General features: G+C 49.4%; 17 non-coding genes across 17 annotated transcripts; all 17 read left to right on the top strand.

Annotated features, from left to right (window-relative positions):
• The first annotated feature begins 802 nt into the window (after positions 1-802).
• Positions 803-875, top strand: trnav-cac (transfer RNA valine (anticodon CAC)). The gene has a single exon. It is a non-coding gene; the product is annotated as a tRNA-Val (tRNA).
• A 1,559-nt stretch (positions 876-2,434) lies between these two features.
• On the top strand, positions 2,435-2,508 carry trnat-agu (transfer RNA threonine (anticodon AGU)). The gene has a single exon. It is a non-coding gene; the product is annotated as a tRNA-Thr (tRNA).
• A 1,376-nt stretch (positions 2,509-3,884) lies between these two features.
• Positions 3,885-4,023, top strand: LOC138226113 (U4 spliceosomal RNA). Its single transcript, XR_011184397.1, has one exon. It is a non-coding gene; the product is annotated as a U4 spliceosomal RNA (small nuclear RNA).
• Positions 4,024-10,798: 6,775 nt separating this feature from the next.
• LOC138226134 (U5 spliceosomal RNA) lies at positions 10,799-10,915 on the top strand. Its single transcript, XR_011184418.1, has one exon. It is a non-coding gene; the product is annotated as a U5 spliceosomal RNA (small nuclear RNA).
• A 391-nt stretch (positions 10,916-11,306) lies between these two features.
• Positions 11,307-11,423, top strand: LOC138226117 (U5 spliceosomal RNA). The gene has a single exon (XR_011184401.1). It is a non-coding gene; the product is annotated as a U5 spliceosomal RNA (small nuclear RNA).
• A 391-nt stretch (positions 11,424-11,814) lies between these two features.
• On the top strand, positions 11,815-11,931 carry LOC138226115 (U5 spliceosomal RNA). Its single transcript, XR_011184399.1, has one exon. It is a non-coding gene; the product is annotated as a U5 spliceosomal RNA (small nuclear RNA).
• Positions 11,932-12,322: 391 nt separating this feature from the next.
• Positions 12,323-12,439, top strand: LOC138226133 (U5 spliceosomal RNA). Its single transcript, XR_011184417.1, has one exon. It is a non-coding gene; the product is annotated as a U5 spliceosomal RNA (small nuclear RNA).
• Positions 12,440-12,830: 391 nt separating this feature from the next.
• LOC138226130 (U5 spliceosomal RNA) lies at positions 12,831-12,947 on the top strand. The gene has a single exon (XR_011184414.1). It is a non-coding gene; the product is annotated as a U5 spliceosomal RNA (small nuclear RNA).
• Positions 12,948-13,338: 391 nt separating this feature from the next.
• Positions 13,339-13,455, top strand: LOC138226120 (U5 spliceosomal RNA). The gene has a single exon (XR_011184404.1). It is a non-coding gene; the product is annotated as a U5 spliceosomal RNA (small nuclear RNA).
• A 391-nt stretch (positions 13,456-13,846) lies between these two features.
• On the top strand, positions 13,847-13,963 carry LOC138226132 (U5 spliceosomal RNA). Its single transcript, XR_011184416.1, has one exon. It is a non-coding gene; the product is annotated as a U5 spliceosomal RNA (small nuclear RNA).
• Positions 13,964-14,354: 391 nt separating this feature from the next.
• Positions 14,355-14,471, top strand: LOC138226125 (U5 spliceosomal RNA). Its single transcript, XR_011184409.1, has one exon. It is a non-coding gene; the product is annotated as a U5 spliceosomal RNA (small nuclear RNA).
• Positions 14,472-14,862: 391 nt separating this feature from the next.
• On the top strand, positions 14,863-14,979 carry LOC138226114 (U5 spliceosomal RNA). The gene has a single exon (XR_011184398.1). It is a non-coding gene; the product is annotated as a U5 spliceosomal RNA (small nuclear RNA).
• A 391-nt stretch (positions 14,980-15,370) lies between these two features.
• On the top strand, positions 15,371-15,487 carry LOC138226124 (U5 spliceosomal RNA). The gene has a single exon (XR_011184408.1). It is a non-coding gene; the product is annotated as a U5 spliceosomal RNA (small nuclear RNA).
• Positions 15,488-15,878: 391 nt separating this feature from the next.
• On the top strand, positions 15,879-15,995 carry LOC138226119 (U5 spliceosomal RNA). The gene has a single exon (XR_011184403.1). It is a non-coding gene; the product is annotated as a U5 spliceosomal RNA (small nuclear RNA).
• A 1,141-nt stretch (positions 15,996-17,136) lies between these two features.
• On the top strand, positions 17,137-17,253 carry LOC138226126 (U5 spliceosomal RNA). Its single transcript, XR_011184410.1, has one exon. It is a non-coding gene; the product is annotated as a U5 spliceosomal RNA (small nuclear RNA).
• Positions 17,254-22,079: 4,826 nt separating this feature from the next.
• trnas-gcu (transfer RNA serine (anticodon GCU)) lies at positions 22,080-22,161 on the top strand. The gene has a single exon. It is a non-coding gene; the product is annotated as a tRNA-Ser (tRNA).
• Positions 22,162-25,003: 2,842 nt separating this feature from the next.
• trnas-aga (transfer RNA serine (anticodon AGA)) lies at positions 25,004-25,085 on the top strand. The gene has a single exon. It is a non-coding gene; the product is annotated as a tRNA-Ser (tRNA).
• Positions 25,086-27,385: the final 2,300 nt, after the last annotated feature.

Raw genomic sequence — 27,385 nt, 5'->3', positions numbered from 1 at the left:
CACACCTGGAGGACGTGGGAAATGATCCCGTTATCTCTCGCATGCAAAGCGAGCGCTGTACCATGCAAGCTAACCCCCCTCGCTGGGGTTATGCCTCGGTGTCACCTAGTGCCGCTTGTTCCCCTCTTACCGGGTGCAGTTCACTGCCCTTCGTCTGCAAGGCAGTCGTGTAATTGCAGCTTTCTTGACTTATTGATGAAGGTCTGACTGGACGAGCGAATGACGCCTCTCCCCCGTCCTCAAGCTCGCTGACAGAATAAAATGGAAAGTGCTGCCGTGGCTCATTGGTTTAGGGGTATGAGTCTCGCTTAGGGTGTGGGAGGTCCTGGGTTCAACTCCTGGATGAGCCCTTGTGTGTTCTTCTTGTCCTCGTCCACAAGACTGGGAACTGCATGGGCGAATGTGAAGAAGATCCTTCTCGAACGTGCAAAACGTGCGAGAAGAGGGGGCGCTTGTTTCCAGCCAAAACTTCTCGCGTGTGAGACGAGCTGACCATCGCTGCAGGAGGTGGGAGGGTCACTCTGGTAGACAGAGCTGACCTTCGGCAATAGGATTTATACTCTCCAAGATGATATTTGCACTTTCTGGAGAGGCGATTTTCTCCACTTCAGTAGCCAGATTTCGTCGATTGCGTGGAGAGGGCTGTAGAATGTGGCAGCGCCTTTCCTGCTCCGTCCATGACAGGCGTGCTGGTCTCTGGAGAGAGAGCACGGTCCATCAGCGCACTCCAATAAAGGCACTGGAAGCAGCTGAATCGCAATGGCGAAGCTCAACGCTGGGCCGCTGGGCATATCTTACCACCGTTTCCGTAGTGTAGTGGTTATCACGTTTGCCTCACACGCAAAAGGTCCCCGGTTCGAAACCGGGCGGAAACAGACTTATTTTGTCGCCACGCACAAAAGGGGATTGGGGATTCGCCTAGCGCTGTGATCGAACAGACCCACTCACCCCTTAGTGTGGCGGGATCTGCACAGTGCATGTCGCAGCGCATCCTGCTTTCACTTCAATGCGCGTCCTGATGTACCCCGGTCTCCCGCGTGACAGGTGGGGACAGGTGACAGGTCCTATACTAACGAGGAAGACATCGCTCTCTCCGACCCCCGGCATTGTGTCCCGACCCACCGTGCTGGAAGCCGACGGGTGCTGTGATTCCTTTAAGGAGCAGAAATGACAACCGAGGAGCCGAGAGATCATTTCAGCATTTCGCGTCTGAACGGAAAACACAAACGACCAACTCGGAATGACTTGCCTTTGACGCTTTTCAAAGCGTTCTTTGTGCACGACGACTGCGCCGCCTAGCAGATACAAATGGGTTGTACAACTTTGAACTAGCAAATGGAAGAGGGCTAAGCCCCCTCTCTTTTAGCCCAGGTTCAATCTGTCTCCCAGAATCACCAGGGCGCACACACACACACCCGTGCCGTTGAAGTGCTCTGCTTCATTTCTAAGGGCAACTCAACATTCACTCCTACCCCGAGTGCAGAAAAGACAGTGTCTGCAGCAACAGCAGCTCAGGTCTCTGCACAGGAGCTAAGCTGCCCCCATCTCCTCTGCTCTGCGGCTCCTGCGGAGTGGAATCCTGCCTGGAGCTGTGTTTGCAGGCGGCGGCTCCCCGCGCCCTGTCTGTGCGTCGTGAAATTAATTAATAACGTTAATAAATTTATAAAGTTAATTTATAAATTTATAAAGTTAATAAAGTTATAAATTAGAAATTAATAACGATATAATTATATTCATGTACCGCAACACAAGAATAGTACACGCTGTACATTGTCTGTCGATAATGTTTCTGTAGTGCTTTTTCAGCACTCAGCTGGTGGTGCTGTGGGTTAGGTTCCTGACTTCCATATCACACGGTCTATGATTGAATCCCATTGAACTATGACTTTATTTTTTAACAAACATTTCTTTGAAAAAATGAAACGTTTCCCTTGGTCAGAGATTAAATAAAACCTCACTTTTTTTGAGCAGAAGGTTTACTGTGACCTGAGAAGGGCCGGCATCCAATCACGGTGGTACACACACACGCTCTCACCTATATGAGCTACACGGCTACCAAGATGATCTCAGGTGCGCCGAGCTGGTACGGAACATATTGAACTGATCGACGGCGAATTGTCTCTCAGACAGGCTTTTCACCTCTGAGCTCCCTGACTGACAGTGATCAGCTAGGTAGTGAAACAGTCAGCTGCTTCTAAGCCTTAAACAGCTGCATCTCGGCGCTTCCACGGAGAGATGATTTGAAAGCCGAACATCACCCGTTGGGAACACCTTACTATCACTAGTTTAAGAGACTCTTAAGGTCTTGCAGAGGTGCCTGTCTAATAGCATGCACTTTGCAAGCTATAGGTGTTTAGGCTGAGGCAGAATGCCTGTTAACAAAATGTTTTTCTAAAGGTGTGTCCAAGTGGCTGCAAAAGGACAACACTCCTGGGGCGCCGTGGCTTAGTTGGTTAAAGCGCCTGTCTAGTAAACAGGAGATCCTGGGTCCGAATCCCAGCGGTGCCTTCTTTGTTCTGTCTTCTCGAACAGTACTGGTCATTATGGACAACCGCCTACGGCTAGACTTAATTAAATGCAAGTATTCATTTCCTGTCTTTAACGCGACTTGTTTTTCTTAAAATGGATGCAACTTGCAAAACATGAAATACAAACCTTGCTAATCAGCGCTAGCGGCTGGCAAAAAAAAAAGAAGTCAGCAATGTTTTTTTTCTTTAACCTTAACCCTGCTAATGGAGAAGAGTTAATCGACCGAGTCTATGCAGCTTAAACGGTGCGCATGTCGGGTCCTTAGCTGAAAGGGTGGTAAATCACGCTCACCCCAGTCCTTAATCTTTTAAAGAGGATACAAAATTGAACCTAGTCGCCACATCACATACATCCTATTCAACGATAAAAAGGTAACATCTATCCTCGTCCAGAGTAAATCTCACGTTGAGGGCATATTTTTTTCCACTTTACCATGAGTCGGGCTCGGCTGCACAGAGGAGAGAGCAGAGCAATGAGGTCACGGGGACAGGGGAGTCACATGCTGGCGGTTTGAATACGCGGAAGATCACTGAGGGATCCACAGTATGTGGACCCTCCGTGCGCCATCAGTCCGCACTCCGGACTCTGAATCCTGCCATCCGAGTTAAGATCTCGGCGGAACCTGAGGCGCAGTTCCTTCTTAAAACGTAATCTGGTGAGCATTTCTAGAATCGTACTTGTATAGATGCAGCCTTTAATGTGTTGCTAGGTTAAAATTGATGACTTCTTGAACTTCAGTAGGCAACTGCCCTCTTGATTTCGGATTTAATTTCTTTATTACAGGGGCGCTTTTATGAAGACAGAGTCATGTTCAGGTACTTTGCTTGATGGAGGAAGCTCATTTCGGACTCTGTGATCTGCTCACCTGGAAAGGTCTACTGTACTACTACAAGAGAGAAGTAGAGTCTGGAAGAAGGGACAATTTTATGATGCTTTGGAAGGTAATGCTTTTTTTTCTTTGAAATCGAAATGAATCAGAATATCAGTGCAAAAGACAAACTCTTGGTTTGGTTTAAAGAGATATGGTTTTAAAACAGACAAAATGTAGAAAACAGGTGTTTCTCACTTTTGGAAAAGAATGGACCGGGGGTAATATTTTACTAGTTGCAGGGCTGAGATCACTGGGTTACAGTCCTGTAGTGTCACACCAGGGACAGTGGCGCAATGCATAATGCATCTGACTACGGATTAGGAGATTGTAGGTTCGACTCCTACCTGGCTCGGGTCGTTTTAAAACACATCGGGCTATTCCCCAAGTAGCCTGTGCTACTTACTGCATTGTAATCGTACCCAGTAAGAGATTTCCTTCATATAAATGAACTGCACCTGACAGCTTTAGAATAACACCTGGGCTCAGTACGGTGCTGAGAGCTCAGCGTTGCTGTTCTAATTAGCACGCACGATTGTTGCTAGTTGAAAACTTTTCCCAATACCCCGCTTCCGCTGGTTTGCAATACAATCGGCGAAAGCAATTTTTGACAGTCTCGTCAGAGACTGAGCAAGGTGTTTAAAGACAGATTTTGTCATGGTGACATCATGGTAGAAAGAAACGAGCTTGTTACGTCTCAACAGAAACGCTCTTTATCTCTTTCAGCGTTATGCAGAGAACAGCGTCTGTCGAGATCACTTTTGAGTCAGCGCGAAACGCCGTGTGCTGTCAGTTTGATTTCATATTGCTCGTAGCGGCGCCCGGCTTTTGTCTGTCAAACGTTAGGTTGCGCTTCTTCATGCTGCATCGTCGGCATGAGTGGAGCTTTTTAAACGTCTGTACTTACTGCGCCCCATAAGAAATCGTTTGTCCCCGTTCAAAAGAGATTGTGCGATGTCCTGCAGCGTTTGCAAAGCAAACCTTTGACAGTTTGAAAAGAGGAATTTATTGTGCTTCCTGTGCGTGCAGTAGTTACAAAGTTGAAGGTCTTTACACGATCTGCTGCAGTTTTCAGTGGGCGAGCTTTGTCAGATGGCTTGGAAAAACGCACTGTGTTTCGGCTCGGGAAACATCATGGGCAGTGTCCTGCATGTTTTCTGTGTATAGCTGTCTTTTAACACATACAGAATTCATTAGAAATCATTGATTTCTCCAATTAACAAGGGTCCCTTTTGAACCTGCGAGAAGCATTCCTTCAATGTAACAGATTTACTCCGGGGAAAGGCAGCTTGACATTGAGAGTAGCTCAAGCTTTCAGCACCCGTATCGGACTGCGTGTATGCAGACACCGCTCAGAATCCCCTGTAAGATTCTCCTTCAATTCCGTTTTGCAGTGCTTTAGCTCTTTCAAAAGGCTTCGCTTTGCTAGTCATAATCCAAGGCTCATGACAGCATTTGAAACCAATTGCCACTGCGTTGGCCAGGAATCGAACCCAGGTCAACTGCTTGGAAGGCAGCTATGCTCAACACTATACCACCAATGCACGCCCACAGGTGCCCTGCAGGACACCACCAGAGAATGCTCACGATTTCGGAAGCTGTCTCCGGGACGTGCTGATTCCACACATCCTGAATAAATCATGATATTGTTAGTTGCTGTAGCTAGACGTTCAAATGAGTTTCATGGCCAGATGGACTGTTTCCTCCAGCGATTTCGATTTTTAAGAACTTTTATTTCCTTTTCACAATAAAATACAGGGCATCACAAATGCTTTACATTAATATACATACTTAAAACAGTATATATGATCACATCTTATTACATTTTGACACGGTACGAGTTACATAGCAACAATTTCTTTTTTCTGAAGCAAATCACATTCTTTACTTAAACATGATAGTGTTTTTCACAGTTTCTTGAGATATTGACCTATGCCCTCTATTTCCCACAGATTTTCTGCTTCCTCCCTCCCTTCTCTCCACAGATCTCTGAGGTAATAGTTCTCTCGGGTGATGAACAGGGCCAGGCTACCTGCAGCCTTGACTGGGATCTTGATGCCTTTGAACAGCCCCATGTTCCTCACTCTCCACAGGGCGTCTTTCCCACTGTTCACCACGGCCCAGATCCTGTCAAACTTCCTCCTGACGTGTTTGACAGGATCTGGGCCGTGTCAAAGAGATGCCGTATATGACGAAAGCAGCGGTCAGGGTAAATTGGGGCGAGAGAGCCTGCAACCAATCTTCAAACTGTGCCCAGAAGGCCTTAGCAAAAAAGCAAGACCACAGGAGATGGGTCACAGTCTCCTCCTCGCTGCAGCCCACCCTAACGCAGCGAGGGCTGGGTGTGAGGACCATACGGTACAAGGAAGTTCGTACCGGTAAGCACTGGTGGACGACACTCCAGGCTAAATCTCTGTGAATGTTGCACAGAAACTTAGAGGATGTGTGTTTCCACACCTTCCTTGTTTGGGCTGATGTTAAAATGCCCACAGGGGTCTGCCTATTGTTCTGGGGTGCAAAGAAATCTTCCAGTTTTTGGACGCTGACATCTCGGAGGGGAATATGGCCAATTGTGTGAGATCTTAGAAAACTTTTAACTGTCCCATAAATTGCAGGGCATGTGTCAGAGAGTGGGACATCCAGCTTGGGTCTGACACCCCACACTCTGAACACCTCCCTACCTACCCAGAGCCTGGAAAAATAAGTCCAGGTACGCGCTGCAGGTGCTGTTGCAAAGCCTCTCAGCACAGAGGCCAGGAAAATGCACAGCAGCTTCGTAGCAATATCTGGGACAGACTTCCCCCCTGAGGGTAGCGGCCTGTACATTATTTCCCTTCTGAGTCTTTCCTGCTTCCCACCCCATAGAAATTGAAACATCAATCTCCTCAGCACCGCCGCAACACAGTGTGGGATTGGGAAGGTAGAAGCCAGAAAATTCAAGACAGGCAAGAGCTTGGCTTTGATGACCAGCACCTTCCCTGTCATGGTGAGGTCTCGGTTCTTCCATTGCATCAGTTTTTTGTTTAAGATTGGCAATTTGTTCTGCCAATTTACTGTTCCCATCTCTTCTCCAAAATACACCCCCAGGACCTTAATTCTCTTCTCTTGCAGCCTGAGATCATGTCCTTCTTTTGGCTCCCTCCAGTTCTGATAAAAAATCTCGCTCTTTGATTTGTTAATTTTTGCAGAGGAAGCCAAAGAGAACCGATCACAGCACTGCAGAGCTCTACTAATTGAGGCATTGTCAGAGAGGAGCAGGGTGACGTCATCCATGTATAGAGATGTCTTTACCTCTCCTCCCCCACTTCCAGGTACTGGTATCCCATTAATGGCCTGATCCTGGCGCAAGGCACAGGCTAAGGGCTCCATAGCCAAAACGAATAACAAGGGGGATAATGGCCAGCCCTGCCTCACAACAGACTTCAAAGGGGCGTGATCTATTGCCATTAACCATTACTCTGCTGTTGCTACCTGTGTACAGCAGGTTAATCCACTTTCTCATGATGGGGCCAAACTTCATGTGCTCAAGTACCGAAGTTAAGTACTGCCGGTTTAGGCGGTCAAAGGCCTTTTCTAGGTCTACACCTGAAATGCACAGAGGGAGGGAGCGATCCTCTGAGTACAGACAGACATCCCTCAACAAGGCCAGGTTGTCGCTCATCAGGCATCCTGCTATCCCACAAGTCTGTTCTTTCCCTACCAGTGAGGCCACTACATTTTGTAGGCGCAGGAAAAGGGCTTTGGACAGGATCTTAGTGTCCACGCCTAACAGGCTGAGGGGTCTCCAGTTCTTTATGTCATTCTTTGCTCCTTTCTTAAACAAGAGAGAGATAGTGCCTTCTCTTAAGGAGTCAGGCAGCAATTCTGTCTTATAGCTTTCCTCGAATAGGAGCAGCAGCGGATCCTGAAGCAGATCCCAAAAGGTGCAATAAAATTCTTTAGGGAGCCCGTAAGCACCCGGAGTTTTCCCCTTCTGTAAGCTCTCCATAGCCTGTCTCAGCTCTTCTACTGTCAAATCCCTCTCAAGTACTTCCCTATCTTCTTCACTCAAAACGTTTTCTAGCTTTGAGGTAAAAAAATGAATTTCTTCATCCTTTACCTCTGTAGAGCTGTACAGTCTTGAGTAGAAGGCCTCGGTGCAGGAGAGGATAGCACTCGGCTCTGTTCTCTCTCGTCCCTCCTCATCAACTACACTTTCCATGACAGACTTGGAGCCTTCCACTTTCCTGAAAAAGAGGCGAGAACACTTCTCATTTTCTTCCAAGAACTGCACTCGACTACTTTCTTCGGCTATGCTCCGGATGTCCTTTTTTAAAAGGGTGATATCCTCGAGCACATCGAAGCCACTGTGCATCATCGTGTAGAGACGCTGCAGCTGCCTCTGTTTCCTGGCTAGCACTCCTCTCCGTCTGGCAGCAGCCTTCCTTCCCTCAGCCATGAAAAAGGCCTTTGTCCTCACCTTCACCTCCTCCCACCACTCTCCTACTGACCCGTACAGACACTGCAAGGACAGCCACTGTGATAGTTTCTCCTTGTAGCAGGATACTACCCCCTCGTTCTCTAGCAGCTTTGTGTTGAGTTTCCAGATGCCTGGGCCAAAGCCCTGGAGTTCCACTCTACGACCTAAAGCCTGATGATCTGAGAAGAAGACAGGCTGAAGAGTGACCCCAACAACTTTCACTCTCTCTGAGACAAAGCAATAGTCAATTCTGGAGCTGCTATTCCTCCCTGACCATGTATATCCTGCTGTTGTGGGATATATACATCTATATGTGTCTGAGAGTTTAAAGTCTTGAACTAAGTTTTGCAGGGCCAGTGACCTGGAATCCAATTTTATCAGAGAGCTAGACTGCCTGTCTGTGTGCTCTAAGATACAATTAAAATCCCCTCCCACTATCACGTCTGTGCTACATAACAATAGGTGAGAGAGTGCCTTGAGTAGCTCCACCCTTCCTCCCACGTCAGTAGGGCAATACACATTGAATATCCGCAGGTTAATGGTCCCCCATTCCACATCCACACACAGCAACCTGCCATCTATGACCCTCTGAATACTTTTCAATTTGAATGTCCATCCTTTGAAAAGAATGGCCACGCCAGAGGCTCTGTTGTTATTGTCCCCTGACCAAACAGAAAGCCCTTTATCCCACCTTTCTTCAAAGCTTTTATACCTCTCTTGATAGGCTAAAGCACACTCCTGCAACATCAACACATCTCCCTCTCTCTGCTGGAGGTAATCAAAGACAGACTGGCATTTAACTCTGTCATTGATACCTCTGGTGTTAAGAGATATTATGTTTAGAGCCATATTACATAAGAAAGTGGAACCAGTCTTTACAAAACACATTTCTCTTCTGTCTCACCTGGTCCCTTCTTCTTTTTCTTTTTCTTCTTACCAATTTCCTGCCAGCCATCCTCTGAATGAGCCTTCATCAGGGTGGCAGCAGTAAAAGCATTCACGGAGTCCATTTCAAGGAAGGGGGTAGAGGGAGGGGTGGAGGGGTTCCAGCTGTTCCCATCGCCATGCTCTCCTTCCTCCTCGCTCGGGGAGAAAACAGAGTCATTTTTCCTTTTCCTCAAGTCCAGCTCCTGGGAGCACTGAGGGGAAAGGGGTGCAGCCGATGCACCAGTCTCCTCTTCCCCCTCACCAACCATTTGCTGCAGATCCTCTGTGATGGACTGGATGGAGGAGAGGAGGGCATCTGTAGCACTTGCAGAGTCTGAGAAAAGCAGCTCCGCTGAATCCTGGGTATCCTCGCTGGACCCGCTCCACCGGGGGGCCCCACACTGGCCCTCGTTCTGAGGAGCAGGAGTGGGGGAGGGGTCCTCGCTGTTCTCGGGGGTTTTCAAACCCTCGTGCTTGTCTGGTGCAGTCTGTTGTGGGGGCGTAGTGGATTTCTCTTCCACCGGCCCCGGAACCACAGCAGGGCAGATCCTGGCTGGAGGCTGAGACTTTATCAAACAAGGGTTCTTTGTTTGACTTGTTGTTTGCTTTGGCTTTTCGGGCCGGTTTGGCTGAAACAAGCACTGCCTCATCCTTTCTCATTTTGAGTTTATTGGCGTAGGCATGAGGGCAGTTTATAAAAACGTGTCCTTCCAAGCCAAGTAAATTGCACTTTGGCAGCATTGAACAGTCAGAGGCTAAATGTCCCTGTTTGCCACAGGTCTTGCAGCATTTCACAGTGCAGGGCGATGCCAGGTGTCCCACAGCGCCGACACACCTTTGGTTGTCCCACATAAAAAACATAGCCATTGCAGGCGCCCAGCCAGATTGTAGAGGGCAGGTGCCTTAAGCCTCCATTTACATTGTCCGGTAGCAAGCGAACCTCGAATTTCCTTGCTCCTGCTTTTATACCGTCAACATATCTAACCTCAGTTCCATGGTGGACGGTGCAGTACTGGTTAAGCCAGGTGTGAATGTCCTCCGTCTTTTTTGAAGGTACAGGCATTGAGCATTGGTGGTTCAGTGTTAGAATTCTCGCCTGCCACGCGGGAGGCTTGGTTTTGATTCCCAGCCAATGCAGTGGCTTTTGCAACTCGCAACTGAAAACCCACTGAAGCTAAGCGGGTGTGAGCTAGGTCAGTACCCGGATGAGGGTGAGCTACAGGGAAAAACAAAGCTTCCAGCTGGAAGCGGTGTTAATGGTGCCGGCGGGGGGGCGCTCACCCTGAGGTCTGTGCGGGTCCCAATGCCCCAGTATAGTGACGGAGATGCTGTGTTGTAAGAGGGCGCTGTCTTTTGGATGAGATGTAAAACCGAGGTCACAGCGCTCTGTGGTCATTAAAAATGACCACCAAAACCTTTGACAAAAGCTCTTGGTAATTGATGGTCTTCAAAAATGCTTCTCCTTTAGGTACATTTTAAATCAGCTGAAAAATGCTGTGAAATGGGGGGCATTTCAGGCCAGTGTAGGATTTTGGTTACAAGAACCATGAAAGTGCACAAGAAAGCCCGTACACTGAATTACACGGCTTTCTATTCAAAAGAGGACAAAAGAAATTCCCTGAGTTCGATTTTTTGCAGCACTGAGAGGGGCACTGTTGCGAGGCCAGTTAGCTCAGTTGGTTAGAGCGTGGTGCTAATAACGCCAAGGTTGTTGGGTCCGGCCGTCTGATTGGCGTTCTTTTCTTTGGGGGGCGGGAAGTGTCCGGCCGCAGGGGATCTTGGGACCTTGCCTGCATAGCGGCTTCCCAGAGTGCGTCGTTTCCGGCACAGTGTGGCCGGGTGTTTTCCGAGTTATCGCACGGATTGGTCACGCTCGCAAGCCGTGAGCCGCAGGCGATGAGCCCGGAGCTGAACGGGCCCCACTGGCTAGTTTGTAAGGCCAGGTGCATTGCCAACCACGACCGGCAGCGCAGAGGCTTTGAAGGCGGCCTGGGCTCCTGTAGCTGTGCAGCCACGCACTCTGGTTTCTTTTCATGTTGTACAAATCTTTCGCCTTTTACTAAAGATTTCCGTGGAGAGGAGCATGAAGGAGTTCCATGCAATTTTTGTGCTTCCCTGCCTTCGGGTGGGGCGCAGCCTGGCTGGTCAAAGAGAGAAAACAAAAACGCCCGCAATCGGTCTTGTTATGGCGATTGTGGCAGTCTGCTCCGCGAGTCCACGGTCTCCGGCCGTCTGATTGGCGCTCTTTTCTTTGGGGGGCGGGAAGTGTCCGGCCGCAGGGGATCTTGGGACCTCGCTTTGCATAGCGGCTTCCCAGAGTGCGTCGTTTCCGGCACAGTGTGGCCGGGTGTTTTCCGAGTTATCGCACGGATTGGTCACGCTCGCAAGCCGTGAGCCGCAGGCGATGAGCCCGGAGCTGAACGGGCCCCACTGGCTAGTTTGTAAGGCCAGGTGCATTGCCAACCACGACCGGCAGCGCAGAGGCTTTGAAGGCGGCCTGGGCTCCTGCAGCTGTGCAGCCACGCACTCTGGTTTCTCTTCATCTCGTACAAATCTTTCGCCTTTTACTAAAGATTTCCGTGGAGAGGAGCATGAATGAGTTCCATGCAATTTTTGTGCTTCCCTGCCTTCGGGTGGGGCGCAGCCTGGCTGGTCAAAGAGAGAAAACAAAAACGCTCGCAATCGGTCTTGTTATGGCGATTGTGGCAGTCTGCTCCGCGAGTCCACGGTCTCCGGCCGTCTGATTGGCGCTCTTTTCTTTGGGGGGCGGGAAGTGTCCGGCCGCAGGGGATCTTGGGACCTCACTTTGCATAGCGGCTTCCCAGAGTGCGTCATTTCCGGCACAGTGTGGCCGGGTGTTTTCCGAGTTATCGCACGGATTGGTCACGCTCGCAAGCCGTGAGCCGCAGGCGATGAGCCTGGAGCTGAACGGGCCCCACTGGCTAGTTTGTAAGGCCAGGTGCATTGCCAACCACGACCGGCAGCGCAGAGGCTTTGAAGGCGGCCTGGGCTCCTGCAGCTGTGCAGCAACGCACTCTGGTTTCTCTTCATCTCGTACAAATCTTTCGCCTTTTACTAAAGATTTCCGTGGAGAGGAGCATGAATGAGTTCCATGCAATTTTTGTGCTTCCCTGCCTTCGGGTGGGGCGCAGCCTGGCTGGTCAAAAAGAGAAAACAAAAACGCTCGCAATCGGTCTTGTTATGGCGATTGTGGCAGTCTGCTCCGCGAGTCCTCGGTCTCCGGCCGTCTGATTGGCGCTCTTTTCTTTGGGGGTTGGGAAGTGTCCAGCCGCAGGGGATCTTGGGACCTCGCTTTGCATAGCGGCTTCCCAGAGTGCGTCGTTTCCGGCACAGTGTGGCCGGGTGTTTTCCGAGTTATCGCACGGATTGGTCACGCTCGCAAGCCGTGAGCCGCAGGCGATGAGCCCGGAGCTGAACGGGCCCCACTGGCTAGTTTGTAAGGCCAGGTGCATTGCCAACCACGACCGGCAGCGCAGAGGCTTTGAAGGCGGCCTGGGCTCCTGCAGCTGTGCAGCCACGCACTCTGGTTTCTCTTCATCTCGTACAAATCTTTCGCCTTTTACTAAAGATTTCCGTGGAGAGGGGCATGAATGCGTTCCATGCAATTTTTGTGCTTCCCTGCCTTCGGGTGGGGCGCAGCCTGGCTGGTCAAAGAGAGAAAACAAAAACGCCCGCAATCGGTCTTGTTATGGCGATTGTGGCAGTCTGCTCCGCGAGTCCACGGTCTCCGGCCGTCTGATTGGCTCTCTTTTCTTTGGGGGGCGGGAAGTGTCCGGCCGCAGGGGATCTTGGGACCTCGCTTTGCATAGCGGCTTCCCAGAGTGCGTCGTTTCCGGCACAGTGTGGCCGGGTGTTTTCCGAGTTATCGCACGGATTGGGCACGCTCGCAAGCCGTGAGCCGCAGGCGATGAGCCCGGAGCTGAACGGGCCCCACTGGCTCGTTTGTAAGGCCAGGTGTATTGCCAACCACGACCGGCAGGGCAGAGGCCTTGAAGGCGGCCTGGGCTCCTGCAGCTGTGCAGCCACGCACTCTGGTTTCTCTTCATCTCGTACAAATCTTTCGCCTTTTACTAAAGATTTCCGTGGAGAGGAGCATGAATGAGTTCCATGCAATTCTTGTGCTTCCCTGCCTTCGGGTGGGGCGCAGCCTGGCTGGTCAAAGAGAGAAAACAAAAACGCTCGCAATCGGTCTTGTTATGGCGATTGTGGCAGTCTGCTCCGCGAGTCCTCGGTCTCCGGCCGTCTGATTGGCGCTCTTTTCTTTGGGGGGCGGGAAGTGTCCGGCCGCAGGGGATCTTGGGACCTCGCTTTGCATAGCGGCTTCCCAGAGTGCGTCATTTCCGGCACAGTGTGGCCGGGTGTTTTCCGAGTTATCGCACGGATTCGGCACGCTCGCAAGCCGTGAGCCGCAGGCGATGAGCCCGGAGCTGAACGGGCCCCACTGGCTCGTTTGTAAGGCCAGGTGTATTGCCAACCACGACCGGCAGGGCAGAGGCTTTGAAGGTGGCCTGGGCTCCTGAAGCTGTGCAGCCACGCACTCTGGTTTCTCTTCATCTCGTACAAATCTTTCGCCTTTTACTAAAGATTTCCGTGGAGAGGAGCATGAACGAGTTCCATGCAATTTTTGTGCTTCCCTGCCTTCGGGTGGGGCGCAGCCTGGCTGGTCAAAGAGAGAAAACAAAAACGCTCGCAATCGGTCTTGTTATGGCGATTGTGGCAGTCTGCTCCGCGAGTCCTCGGTCTCCGGCCGTCTGATTGGCGCTCTTTTCTTTGGGGGTTGGGAAGTGTCCGGCCGCAGGGGATCTTGGGACCTCGCTTTGCATAGCGGCTTCCCAGAGTGCGTCATTTCCGGCACAGTGTGGCCGGGTGTTTTCCGAGTTATCGCACGGATTGGTCACGCTCGCAAGCCGTGAGCCGCAGGCGATGAGCCCGGAGCTGAACGGGCCCCACTGGCTAGTTTGTAAGGCCAGGTGCATTGCCAACCACGACCGGCAGCGCAGAGGCTTTGAAGGTGGCCTGGACTCCTGCAGCTGTGCAGCCACGCACACTGGTTTCTCTTCATCACGTACAAATCTTTCGCCTTTTACTAAAGATTTCCGTGGAGAGGAGCATGAATGCGTTCCATGCAATTTTTGTGCTTCCCTGCCTTCGGGTGGGGCGCAGCCTGGCTGGTCAAAGAGAGAAAACAAAAACGCTCGCAATCGGTCTTGTTATGGCGATTGTGGCAGTCTGCTCCGCGAGTCCACGGTCTCCGGCCGTCTGATTGGCGCTCTTTTCTTTGGGGGTTGGGAAGTGTCCGGCCGCAGGGGATCTTGGGACCTCGCTTTGCATAGCGGCTTCCCAGAGTGCGTCGTTTCCGGCACAGTGCGGCCGGGTGTTTTCCGAGTTATCGCACGGATTGGTCACGCTCGCAAGCCGTGAGCCGCAGGCGATGAGCCCGGAGCTGAACGGGCCCCACTGGCTAGTTTGTAAGGCCAGGTGCATTGCCAACCACGACCGGCAGCGCAGAGGCTTTGAAGGCGGCCTGGGCTCCTGCAGCTGTGCAGCCACGCACTCTGGTTTCTCTTCATCTCGTACAAATCTTTTGCCTTTTACTAAAGATTTCCGTGGAGAGGAGCATGAATGCGTTCCATGCAATTTTTGTGCTTCCCTGCCTTTGGGTGGGGCGCAGCCTGGCTGGTCAAAGAGAGAAAACAAAAATGCCCGCAATCGGTCTTGTTATGGCGATTGTGGCAGTCTGCTCCGCGAGTCCACGGTCTCCGGCCGTCTGATTGGCTCTCTTTTCTTTGGGGGGCGGGAAGTGTCCGGCCGCAGGGGATCTTGGGACCTCGCTTTGCATAGCGGCTTCCCAGAGTGCGTCGTTTCCGGCACAGTGTGGCCGGGTGTTTTCCGAGTTATCGCACGGATTTGGCACGCTCGCAAGCCGTGAGCCGCAGGCGATGAGCCCGGAGCTGAACGGGCCCCACTGGCTCGTTTGTAAGGCCAGGTGTATTGCCAACCACGACCGGCAGGGCAGAGGCCTTGAAGGCGGCCTGGGCTCCTGCAGCTGTGCAGCCACGCACTCTGGTTTCTCTTCATCTCGTACAAATCTTTCGCCTTTTACTAAAGATTTCCGTGGAGAGGAGCATGAATGAGTTCCATGCAATTTTTGTGCTTCCCTGCCTTTGGGTGGGGCGCAGCCTGGCTGGTCAAAGAGAGAAAACAAAAACGCTCGCAATCGGTCTTGTTATGGCGATTGTGGCAGTCTGCTCCGCGAGTCCTCGGTCTCCGGCCGTCTGATTGGCGCTCTTTTTTTTGGGGGTTGGGAAGTGTCCGGCTGCAGGGGATCTTGGGACCTCGCTTTGCATAGCGGCTTCCCAGAGTGCGTCGTTTCCGGCACAGTGTGGCCGGGTGTTTTCCGAGTTATCGCACGGATTGGTCACGCTCGCAAGCCGTGAGCCGCAGGCGATGAGCCCGGAGCTGAACGGGCCCCACTGGCTAGTTTGTAAGGCCAGGTGCATTGCCAACCACGACCGGCAGCGCAGAGGCTTTGAAGGCGGCCTGGGCTCCTGCAGCTGTGCAGCCACGCACTCTGGTTTCTCTTCATCTCGTACAAATCTTTCGCCTTTTACTAAAGATTTCCGTGGAGAGGAGCATGAATGCGTTCCATGCAATTTTTGTGCTTCCCTGCCTTTGGGTGGGGCGCAGCCTGGCTGGTCAAAGAGAGAAAACAAAAACGCCCGCAATCGGTCTTGTTATGGCGATTGTGGCAGTCTGCTCCGCGAGTCCACGGTCTCCGGCCGTCTGATTGGCGCTCTTTTCTTTGGAGGGCGGGAAGTGTCCGGCCGCAGGGGATCTTGGGACCTCGCTTTGCATAGCGGCTTCCCAGAGTGCGTCGTTTCCGGCACAGTGTGACCGGGTGTTTTCCGAGTTATCGCACGGATTCGGCACGCTCGCAAGCCGTGAGCCGCAGGCGATGAGCCCGGAGCTGAACGGGCCCCACTGGCTCGTTTGTAAGGCCAGGTGTATTGCCAACCACGACCGGCAGGGCAGAGGCTTTGAAGGTGGCCTGGGCTCCTGCAGCTGTGCAGCCACGCACTCTGGTTTCTCTTCATCTCGTACAAATCTTTCGCCTTTTACTAAAGATTTCCGTGGAGAGAAGCATGAACGAGTTCCATGCAATTTTTGTGCTTCCCTGCCTTCGGGTGGGGCGCAGCCTGGCTGGTCAAAGAGAGAAAACAAAAACGCTCGCAATCGGTCTTGTTATGGCGATTGTGGCAGTCTGCTCCGCGAGTCCTCGGTCTCCGGCCGTCTGATTGGCGCTCTTTTCTTTGGGGGGCGGGAAGTGTCCGGCCGCAGGGGATCTTGGGACCTCGCTTTGCATAGCGGCTTCCCAGAGTGCGTCGTTTCCGGCACAGTGTGGCCGGGTGTTTTCCGAGTTATCGCACGGATTGGGCACGCTCGCAAGCCGTGAGCCGCAGGCGATGAGCCCGGAGCTGAACGGGCCCCACTGGCTCGTTTGTAAGGCCAGGTGTATTGCCAACCACGACCGGCAGGGCAGAGGCCTTGAAGGCGGCCTGGGCTCCTGCACAGCACCCACCCACTGTGTCCCACAGCACCACAGCGCCGACACACCTTTGGTTGTCCCACATAAAAAACATAGCCATTGCAGGCGCCCAGCTGGATTGTAGAGGGCAGGTGCCTTAAGCCTCCATTTACATTGTCCGGTAGCAAGCGAACCTCGAATTTCCTTGCTCCTGTTTTTATACCGTCAACATCTCTAACCTCAGTTCCATGGTGGACGGTGCAGTACTGCTTAAGCCAGGTGTGAATGTCCTCCGTCTTTGCCATTTCCGAGAACATAACAACATGCACCGTTTTCCTCTCTCTCTGTGTCAGAGGCTGCAAGTTGATCTTCTCAAGGGCAGGAACTTTCCCTCTTTTTGCCTCAAACACATCCACACATTGTTCAAACAGAGAATAGGTAGCAAAAACAACCTCAAATTCTTTCTGACCTGGGAGAGCGAAGATGAAATCCAAGTGCCGAGGTTCAAAGCCAAGTTCCTTCTGTAACACTTTTCTGCTGAACTGCATACGATCCATGAAGAGGTCATCCAAAAGCTCAAAACGTACAGCATTCTTGCGGGATCCAAAGGTTGCCATCTCAAACTGCAAAACAAACACTGCTTCCACAAAACAAGAAAACAATCCAACTACAGGCTGATCAAGGTATCTCCCCTGCCAGGTAAGCTGAGAGCCACTGGCTCGTTTGTAAGGCCAGGTGCATTGACAACCACGACTGGCAGGGCAGAGGACTTGAAGGCGGCCTGGGCTCCTGCAGCTGTCCAGCCACGCACTCTGGTTTCTCTTCATCTCGTACAAATCTTTTGCCTTTTACTAAAGATTTCCATGGAGAGGAGCATGAATGAGTTCCATACAATTTTTGTGCTTCCCTGCCTTCGGGTGGGGCGCAGCTGGGCTGGTCAAAGAGAGAAAACAAAACCGCTCACAATCGCTCTTACAATGCAGTAAGTAGCACAGGCTACTTAGGGAGTAGGCTCTTCTTCTTCTTCTTCTTCTTTTTCACAGCCTTAGTCCCAGACTGTCCTGGGGTCAGCTGCTTTGGTTGCTCTTCTCCATTTGTCTCTGTCGAGCACATCTTCCTCACTCACTTCACATACCTCCATATCTTTTCTCACACAATCTATCCATCTCTTTCTAGGCCTGCCTCTTCCATTGTTACCTTCCACCTCAAATTCCATTACCCTCTTTGTTACTTCCTCAAAGTCCCTCCTCATGATATGTCCATACCACCGTAACCTCGCCTCTCGCATCTTCTCAACCACATCCACCACCCTACATTGTCTACGGATTTCTTCATTTCTGATCTTATCCTTCATTGAAATCTGCAGAATCCATCTCAACATCCTCATTTCAGTTCTTCTCATCAAGTTCTCTTCCCTCTTTCCAACTGCCAAGCATTCAGCTCCATATAGTAGTACAGGTCTAATCACAGTCTTGTACATTTTGCACTTTAACTTTCTGGGAATTTTCCTGTCACAGATTATTCCAGTTATCTCTCTCCACTTGTTCCATCCAGCTTTCACTCTTTGTTTTACTGCCTCCAGTGTTTCTCCTCCCTTTACCAGTTTTGATCCAAGGTATTTAAAGTCATCAACTTGTTTCAGTTTTCCTCCATTTGTCTCCTCAACATTGGTCATAGTATCTCCTCTTCTCTCCATTACCATTATTTCAGATTTTTGTGCATTCATTTTCAGTCCACCCTTTTCCAGACTCCTCTGCCATTTGAACACTTTCTCCCGTAGTTCTACTTCTGAGTCTGCCATCAGTGCCACATCATCAGCAAAGATGAGTTCCCAAGGCACTTCTGTTCTTACCTCCTCTGTCAGTGTGTCAATAATGTTTATGAAAAGGAAAGAACTTAGTGCTGATCCTTGGTGTACTCCAACTGTGATTTCAAACTCTTTTGTCTCTCCCTGTTGTGTTATCATCTTCGTAGTTGCATCTCTATAGGTTGCTTGAACTAACTTCACCATGCTTTCTGGTACTCCTTTCTTCCTCAAGCACCAATACACCACCTCTCTGGGCACACGGTCATATGCCTTCTCCAAGTCCAGAAAGGCCACATACAGCTTTTTCCCTTTCTCTAGTGTCTTCTCCTGTAACTGTCTCATCACAAAAATGGCATCTGTTGTGCTTTTCCCCACTGAGAATCCAAATTGTGAGTTGTGGATCCTGATTATCTTCCTGAGTCTCTTGTCCAGAATTTTTTCCAGGATTTTCAATCCATGTTCCAGAAGTTTTATTCCTCTATAGTTTTAACACTCCATTGGGTCTCCTTTCTCCTTGTAGATGGTAACCATACTGCTTTTTGTCCATTCTTCTGGAATTCTCTCTTCCTTTGCAATATTGTTTAGCAATCTCGTCAGCCACTGAATCCCCTCTTCATCGAGGTTCTTAAAGTGTTCTGCTGCTATTCCTGATGGTCCAGTTGCTTTGCCCACTTTCATCTCTTTGATAGCTTCTGTCACTTCCTTTACTGAAATTTCTTGGATTGGTCCACACACTACGTCTGCCTCCACTAGGTTCTCCCTCTCATTTTCTACATTTAACAGATTTTTGAAGTACTCCAGCCATCTTTGCTTGATCTGTTCTTCTTTAATCAAGACTCTGCCTTCTCCATCCTTGAGTCCCGCCACCCGGATAATATCTTTTTTCTGTCTCGCTCTATGTTTAGCAATCTTGTAGATTTGGTCCTCTCCTTCCTTTGTTTCAAGTTTCTCATTCCATTCTTTCCAGGCTCTTTCCTTTGCTCTTGCTACACTTCTTTTTGCTACCTTCTTTAGTCTCTTATATTCTTGTAATTCTCCAGTGCCATCTTTCAGTGCCTTGTATGCTTTTTTCTTTTCCTTCAGTGTTTCCTGAACTTCCATATCCCACCACCACTCTTCATTTTCCCTCGGTCTGCCTCCTCTTGTCTTTCCACAAACCCTGGTAGCAGCCTCTTCTAGGATGTGGCTCATCTCAGTCCACTCTTCTTCAACTGAAGGCTCCTCTGTTTCCTCTGTGTTGTTTTTCATTTCTTTCACCAGCCTGTTGAAATCTACTTTGTTTTCTCTCAGTTTCCACACTTTTGTTCGTGCTGGGTGTTTCCTCTGCCTTATTCTTCGCTCCTTCAATATTGTGATGTCCATCACCAGTAGCCTGTGTTGTCTGGTAACAGCCTCATAGGGCAGGACTTTAGCATCTTGGACTTTCGCTCTATCAATTCTTCTCACTAATATGTAATCTATTTGGGTATCATGGCCTCCACTCCTGTATGTCACCTTTTGCTCATAATTCTTCGTGAACCCTGTGTTCACTGCAAACAATTCAAGAGCTTGGAGTGTCTCTAGTAGCCTTCCTCCTTCTTCATTTCTCTCTCCTAGCCCTCTCTGACCATGTTCATCTGGATAATCTGGGCATTTCTCTCCTAAATGTGCATTGAAGTCTCCTCCAATTACCACCATTTCATTTCCTGGGATTCTGCTAATCACTTCTTCGAGATCTTCCAAAAAGCTCTCCTTTTCCTCCTGTGGTCTTCCTACCTGTGGTGCATATACAGAGATGATATTCCATAACCCACTCTCAAAAGCCACCTGTACATTGATAATCCTGTCTGAGTGTCTAACCACCCTCACTATCTTGTCTGCTAGGTCTTTGCACACTATCACACCCACTCCATTCATTTTGGTACTCTTTCCAGCATATAGAATCATGTATCCCTCTCCTAGGTGTCTTGAGCTGTTTCCTTTCCACTTGGTTACTTGCACACACAAGATCTCCACTTTTCTCCTTGCCATAGTTTCAACCAATTCTCTCCCTCTCCCTGTCATGGTGCCAACATTCCAACTCCCCACTCTCATTGACTTAACATTCCTTCCAGGCCCCTTCACCTTGTTTCTTTTCTGTAGCCCCCACTCTACAGTTTTCCCCACAGTAGCATAATTTCCATTAGTACCCTGTTGGGACACAGCACTAATGGCGGACGTTGTTAACCCGGGCCCCGGCCGATCCGGTATGTGGTTTGTGTTCTTTGCAACCATGGTTTTGGCAAGATGGTTTTACGTCAGATGCCCTTCCTGACACAACCCTTTTAGTCGCCTCTTACGACAGGCACTTAGGGAGTAGGCTGATGTGTTTAAAAACAACCAGCGCCAGGCAGGAGTCGAACCTCCAAACTCCTAATCCATAGTCAGACACATTATCCATTGCACCACTGGCCCTGGTGTGACACTACAGGACTGTAACCCAGTGAGCTTAGCACTGCAACTAGTAAAATATTACCCCTGGTCCATTCTTTTCCAAAAGTGAGAAACACCTGTTTTCTACATTTTGTCTGTTTTAAAACCATATCTCTTTAAACCAAACCAAAAGTTTGTCTTTTGCACTGATATTCTGATTCATTTCGATTTCAAAGAAAAAAAAACATTACCTTCCAAAGCATCATAAAATTGTCCCTTCCTCCACACTCTACTTCTCTCTTGTAGTAGTACAGCAGACCTTTCCAGGTGAGCAGATCACAGAGTCCGAAATGAGCTTCCTCCATCAAGCAAAGTACCTGAACATGACTCTGTCATCATAAAAGCGCCCCTGTAATAAAGAAATTAAATCCGAAATCAAGAGGGCAGTTGCCTACTGAAGTTCAAGAAGTCATAAATTTTAACCTAGCAACACATTAAAGGCTGCATCTATACAAGTACGATTCTAGAAATGCTCACCAGATTACGTTTTAAGAAAGAACTGCGCCTCAGGTTCCGCCGAGATCTTAACTCGGATGGCAGGATTCAGAGTCTGGAGTGTGGAATGATGGCGCACGGAGGGTCCACATACTGTGGATCTCTCAGTGATCTTCCGCGTGTTCAAACCGCCAGCGTGTGACTCCCCTGTCCCCGTGACCTCATTGCTCTGCTCTCGCCTCTGTGCAGCTGAGCCCGACTCATGGTAAAGTGGAAAAAAATATGCCCTAAACGTGAGATTTACTCTGGAGTGAGGATAGTTGTTACCTTCTTATCGTTGAAACGGATGTATGTGATATGGCGACTAGGTTCTTCTCCATTAGCAGGCTTAAGGTTAAAGAAAAAAACATTGCTGACTTCTTTTTTTTTTGCCAGCCTCGAGCGCTGATTAGCGAGGTTTGTATTTCATGTTTTGCAAGTTGCATCCATTTTAAGAAAAACAAGTCGCGTTAAAGACAGGAAATGAATACTTGCATTTAATTAAGTCTAGCGGTAGGCGGTTGTCTGTAAGGACCAGTTCAGTTCGAGAAGACAGAACGAAGAAGGCACCACTGGGATTCGGACCCAGCATCTCCTGTTTAAGGAGACAAGCACTTTAACCAACTAAGCCACGGCGCCCTGGGAGTGTTGTCCTTTTGCAGCCACTTGGACACACCACTCAGACACATCTGCATTCGGTGTGTGCTCCGCCTGCTCGCTGAGCAAGTTGCCACCTTTACATACAATAGCAACATCGACACCAAGAGAAAGGATGACAAATGGCTTTTATCTGGAACTTTTCATGTCCAAGGAGCTCAATGTGCTTTCTGTGTACAACAGGGCCACTGAACTCCACACTGGCCACTGAACCACAGCAGTGGCTTGCTGGCTTGACATCTCCCAAGGAAAATGTTGAAATCGCATGTGGAACAGGAAAAGGACCCTCGAGTACGAGGGAAAAAAAAGAAAAAGATCATCTTTAGCGCGCCAACCCATGTCTGGACAGCCCAGTTTCGTCGACGAGGTGGCCGAGTGGTTAAGGCGATGGACTGCTAATCCGTTGTGCTCTGCACGCATGGGTTCGAATCCCATTCTCGTCGCTCTCTATGTCTGACACGTGTGCCCGTTCGACGTTGGCCCTCCTTTTGTTTGCTCCAGTACTAGAGCCGTGCATTTTCTAGCGGTGGCTGAACATGGTATAGTAGGCTAACGTCGGTATCGAGCAGTGGCAGTAACAGTATTTACGTGCCGCTGCTGCCAAGTGGCTCTGGTTTGAGACTGCGTTTTCACTTACTTGCAGCACAAACGGAGAAAGCGATTTTTGACAGTCTCTCGAGAGACTGCGCTAGGTGTTTAGGGATAGATCAAAGGGATAGACTTTGTCAGTTCCCCCTGGGATGATGGCCTCTCAAATAGTTTGTGATTCCTCTAGACGTTTATACAGTAGAAGCCTGCTTCGTGGCTTAAATCCAAGCTAAGGAAACGAGTTAGAGGTCTGATGCAGAACTGCGAATTCAATGAAGGGGAACACTACAGTACATTGCACTGTATGTGTGAGGAAAGCTGCCCCCTTCTGTTCCTTGTCGACCGAACAGAGGACTGTAAAGGATACCGCCAAGAAACTTTAGGATGCTGGTTGGAATCCAGCTCCAAAGAGGCCCCTTTGGGTGTTATGTCATCAAAAAGTAAGAACAGAGAATCTCCCTTTGATCAAAAGCGCAACAGAACTGTTTTCCGTGGAGCAGGTTTCAGACCCGTAGACCTGTTTTATTTGTAGGGCAGGGCGCATTCCCAAACGCGAATCTCCTGTTTTAGAAATGGTTTGGGGCGGCGTGAAGTGAAAATAAGAAGTGGGCTCCAGATGCACATGGAAGCAATCAAGTGTTTCATCCGAGCTGTTTCAAAGACTGCTCAACAGCTTTCCTTTCACAGAGGCCCAACGATTAATGATGGGGGTGCACCCTTCAATGTGCCTTACGACTCTAGGGAGTGATTGAGACGATTCGTAGCGTGTTTTCATTTCCCTCTATTCCCCGTGTTGCAGTGGTAGGATGACGTAAATTCCTGCTTCAACACGTAACGGCATTATAATCACGTGCAGGAGCTGAGGGCTTTTGTTTTGTTTCGTTTTCCATGGCGTTCGTAAACGCGCAAAACAAAGACAATTCCTCCGTCTAACACGAATGTAAATGCTTTTGAAAGTGCAGTGTGGTGCAGCTTGTAAAATCCTTGTCCACATTTTTGGTTTGTTGATGTTTTTTCTGTCTGCCAAAGTTGCATTTTGACATCAGGACGGGGAGACTTTATCATTTGAACGTGAAGCCAGCCTTAAACCCTCTGAGGCGTGTCTGTCTGCCGGCATGTATCTTGTGAAAGGTTTTTTTTTTTTAACGGAGAGCGACTTAAAAAAAGTTTCTGCAGCCACCTCGCACTCCGTGTTAGATTATAGGAGGAATGCGGCGGCGGCGAGCTCGCTGTAGTTGTGGCCGAGTAGTTAAGGCGATAGACTTGAAATCCATTGGGGACTCCCCGCTCAGGTTCGAATCCTGCCGACTATGGCGTCTGCCGCACGTTGCCTTGTGCCTGTGCGGCAAAGGCGAAGTGCAGTTTCTCCTTTCCTGGTACTATAAAAATGCTACATCGCTTGGTCCTGCTTCCATGGAAAGCAGTTCTTCAGGTAATTCTACTCTCTTACCAAAGCTGTTAGGTTCCTTTCCGTGGTGAGAGGGGTTGTCATGCAACGCTGCCACATAGTGCCGACAGACAAGTGTGTTGCGGGAGAAGAGAAAAGTGTTTGAAGATTTAAGAGTGTCTTAGGTGGAGCCAAAATCAAGTGTCACAAATGCAAGTGGGAGGATTTCCAATGTTTAATATGGTAAAAATAAGCGGAAGTTATCTGCCGGTCCGGCACAGTCTGCCATGCTTTTGTCATATACTGTAAAGTGGTGTCGAACTGGGTGTCGAACTGGAGCCTCACCATTTGCATATGTGAGGCTCCAGTTATATATCGAGTGTCACATTAAATGACAAAAATGAAGAGAGTTAAAGCAGCTGGAGAGGTTTTCTTACAACTTTTGAGCTGACACAGTTTTGGAAAATGTTTCCTTCACGCTGCACTGTACAACATAGGCAGCCAAGAGTCCCCAAAACAAAACAGAATTGACAGATAGGAGAAAATTCCCATTCGTCCTGAAGTTCCCAAAATCCAGCACTGAGCGTAAACAAAGTGTCTAAGTAGCGTGGGAATGCTAACCCTAACCCTAGCTGGAGTTTGAGCAATCCAGCACTGAGCGTAAAAAGATGAGTCAAAGTAACGTCTAATCGGATTAGTTTCCTTAGAGCTGGTTCAGAGTTTGCTCAAGAGTTTACCTTTCACAGATGCGCAAAGAAGAATGTTGGGGGTGCAAGCTTCAAGGCGCCTTACAGCTGTAGGGTGTGATTCGAGACGATTCGTGGCGTGTGCTGGTTCCCATATACCGTATGCACCGGGGTGCAGTACTAGGATGACGTACAATACCGCTTGGGCACGTAACGGCGTTATATGCAGGGTTTTCGTTTGTTCGTTTTGTTTTGCTCTGCTTTGCTTTGTTTTGCTTTCCATCGCGTTGGTAAGAGCGTAAATAAAAAGGCGATTCCTGCGTCTACCACTAATGTAAGAGCTATTTCAAGTGCGACGTGGTGCGGCTTTTCAAATGCTTGTGGGCATTTCTCTGTTGTTGATTCTTTTTTTGTGTAACAAAGTGGTATTTTCATGTCCGGACGGGGAGACTTTATCATTCCGACATGAAGCCACCCTTAAGTCCTCTGAGGCGTGTCTGTCTGCAAGGCTTGTATTTTGGAAATGTTTTTTTGAAACGGAGAACGACTTTGAAATAGGCTTTCGCCGGCGCCTCGCGATCCAGGTAAGATTGTAGCAAGAACGCAGCGGCGGTGGGGCTTGCTGTAGTCGTGGCCGAGTAGTTAAGGCGATGGACTAGAAATCCATTGGGGTCTCCCCGCGCAGGTTCGAATCCTGCCGACTACGTTGTCTGCCTCCAGTCGGTGTGTTTCGGCGCAAGCAAAGAAGCGCGCCTCTTTGCTGTTCCTGGTGGTTTTAAAACGCCCAATCGCTTGTACCCACTGCCTTGGAAATAAGTTCTTCAGCGTCCGCGAATGGCATTTTGCAGCTGGAAGCAGATGTCGACGCGTTTTCCACAGAGCACCAAAAAAGCGTCTTTTTTGAAGGTCCAGGCACTGAGCATTGGTGGTTCAGTGGTAGAATTCTCGCCTGCCATGTGGGAGGCTTGGGTTCGATTCCCGGCCAATGCAGTGGCTTTTGCAGGGAGCGGCTCCATCACTTGCATTCCCTTGCAACTCGCAACTGAAAACCCACTGAAGCTAAGCAGGTGTGAGCCAGGTCAGTACCCGGATGAGGGTGAGCTACAGGGAAAAACAAAGCTTCCAGCTGCAAGCGGTGTTAATGGTGCCGGCGGGGGGGCGCTCACCCTGAGGTCTGTGCCGGTCCCAATGCCCCAGTATAGTGACGGAGATGCTGTGTTGTAAAAGGGCGCTGTCTTTTGGTTGAGATGTAAAACCGAGGTCACAGCGCTCTGTGGTCATTCAAAATGACCACCAAAACCTTTGACAAAAGCTCTTGGTAATTGATGGTCTTCAATAATGCTTCTCCTTTAGGTACATTTTAAATCAGCTGAAAAATGCTGTGAAATGGGGGGGCACTTCAGGCCAGTGTAGGATTTGGGTTACAAGAACCATGAAACTGCACGAGAAAGCCCGTACACTGAATTACACGGCTTTCTATTCAAAGGAGGAAAAAAGAAATTCCCTGAGTTCGATTTTTTGCAGCACAGAGAGGAGCACTGTCGTGAGGCCAGTTAGCTCAGTTGGTTAGAGCGTGATGCTAATAACACCAAGGTCACGGGTTTGAGCCCCGTACGGGCCAGGTCCTTTTCTCCTCTCTTACCAAAGCTGTTAGGTTCCTTTCCGTGGTGAGAGGGGTTGTCATGCAACGCTGCCACATAGTGCCGACAGACAAGAGTGTTGCGGGAGAAGAGAAAAGTGTTTGAAGATTTAAGAGTGTCTTACTGTAGGTGGAGCCAAAATCAAGTGTCACAAATGCAGGTGGTTGGATTTCCAATGTTTAATATGGTAAAAATAAGCGGAAGTTATCTGCCGGTCTGGCACAGTCTGCCATCCTTTTGTCAGATACTGTAAAGTGGTGTCGAACTGGGTGTCGAACTGGAGTCTCACCATTTGCATATGTGTGTGCGTTGTTAGTTGATCTGACAATTGATTTTCTAAAAGCCCCAACGAACAACCTCGTGTTTATTGCTACAATTAATAATTGTCTCAGTAAACCCATCAAACCTCTACATTTAATGGCGTCCCTGGGCGGGCGAGTTTAGAATAAAATGAGAATCAATCGCACAGAATAACTGATGTTATACAGTTATACATCGAGTGTCACATTAAATGACAAAAATGAAGAGAGTTAAAGTAGCTGGAGAGGTTTTCTTACAACTTTTGAGCTGACACAGTTTTGGAAAATGTTTCCTTCACGCTGCACTGTACAACATAGGCAGCCAAGAGTCTCCAAAACAAAACAGAATTGACAGATAGGAGAAAATACCCACTCGTCCTGAAGTTCCCATAATCCAGCACTGAGCGTAAACAAAGTGTCTAAGTAGCGTGGGAATGCTAACCCTAACCCTAGCTGGAGTTTGAGCAATCCAGCACTGAGCGTAAAAAGATGAGTCAAAGTAACGTCTAAATTGGGTTAGTTTCCTTAGAGCTGGTTCAGAGTTTGCTCAAGAGTTTACCTTTCACAGATGGGCAAAGAAGAAAGTTGGGGGTGCACGCTTCAAGGCACCTTACAGCTGTAGGGAGTGATTCGAGACGATTCGTGGCGTGTGCTCGTTCCCATATACCGTACGCCCCGGGGTGCAGTGCTAGGATGACGTACAATACCGCTTGGGCACGTAACGGCGTTATATGCAAGTGCGGGATGTGAGGGTTTTCGTTTTTCCGTTTTGTTTTGCTCTGCTTTGCTTTGTTTCGTGGTCAAGAGGCGTAAGGTAAGTCGTAATCCAGGGAGAACACTGGTGGCAAACAGTCCGAGGTGAGAGGCGAGGTCCAAAGTCAAAAAGGCAGAAGGGGAGTCCAATATCCAGAATAAACGAGGTAATGGAAAAAACGCCAGGTAGAGCTCTCAAGGCATAGACTCAATACCGAGCAGCGGGAAGCAGGTAAAGATGGTAAAAATAGCACTGTGTACCGCACGGTGGAGTGTGTGCAGGTGGGTTAACTCGTGCGGCAGGGTTTGTTAAT

The sequence above is a fragment of the Lepisosteus oculatus genome, unplaced genomic scaffold (genome assembly GCF_040954835.1).
Source record: "Lepisosteus oculatus isolate fLepOcu1 unplaced genomic scaffold, fLepOcu1.hap2 HAP2_SCAFFOLD_112, whole genome shotgun sequence".
NCBI lineage: Eukaryota > Metazoa > Chordata > Actinopteri > Semionotiformes > Lepisosteidae > Lepisosteus > Lepisosteus oculatus.
The sequence above is the reverse complement of the archived record's forward strand: the minus strand, read 5'-3'. Positions and strand labels throughout refer to the sequence as shown.